This window comes from Octopus bimaculoides, chromosome 19, assembly GCF_001194135.2.
Source record: "Octopus bimaculoides isolate UCB-OBI-ISO-001 chromosome 19, ASM119413v2, whole genome shotgun sequence".
Lineage (NCBI taxonomy): Eukaryota > Metazoa > Mollusca > Cephalopoda > Octopoda > Octopodidae > Octopus > Octopus bimaculoides.
Window position 1 is genome coordinate 49,405,442 of NC_068999.1, and position 1,083 is coordinate 49,406,524.

Genomic DNA, 1,083 nt, shown 5'->3' on the forward strand with positions numbered 1-1,083 from the left:
GTCTATAAACTCAATGCTTTAAATCCCTAAATATGCTAATTTGCCACACCTATATTGTTTACAAAGTTTTATTTATATTTAGCGATTCTTTCATCCTTAATTCGGCTAGTATTGTGAAATCTAACCTTTTCTAAGGAGGTGTAATAATGCCTAAACATGCCCGAAATTATCTCCCATAATCATCGAAATGATAACAATAATGTATGTCATTGAGATTACGTTAGCCTCTTCTCACCGCTTTAATATTTCTTCTGGCAAGTTGAGATTTGATGTTCTGGGTTGAATATGCCTAACGCTAGTTAATTTTGTAGAGCCATTCTAGCAATGAATATCTAACATTAATTAAGCATTGTAAGATGAACTACAATAGTTTCGTAGTTATCTAAGAAACTACTTACGTGGTACATAAATCTGTGAAGCCGAGACACACGAAATACGAAGTGAGAATATCACTATAAATATGATGAATTATAGAACATTTTAGAATGACAGCTGTACTGATAAAAATAATGTATTAAATACGAGTGGATGGAAGATGCTGGATACAAACGAAGCTGTGAATTGGTAGAGGTTGATTCGTTCGTCAGGAGTAGGCCAAGTAAGATATCTGATCTAAGAAATTAATGATTAAGATAGAGTAGTTAGATCAGATAAATATATTTAAAGGTCTGATAGATGATAGAAAAGCATAGAATATCTAAGATGATAACAATTTGATCGCTGGTTGCCCTTTAAATAACTCAACAAGATTATATGTATAATTACAATTACTACGAAACCGGCAATTATTTCATTTTGAATGTGCTCTCTTTCAAGGCTATCTTCATTAATGGTTCGAAATAAATTCCTTACGTTGTATAACAGAAAAACGTTGGGGAGGGCTCCTTAGTAAGTATAGCAACAAATCTGATAAATATGTTTTATGTATGGAATTAAGGCTGCAGAAGAGTGCGGGTTTGATTTGTTTGATTAAAGGCAGTGCTCCAGCATGGCCGCAGTCAAATGACTGAAACAAGTAAAAGGACAAAAGAAAGGAAACACACACGCGCGCACACACACACACACACACACACACACACACAC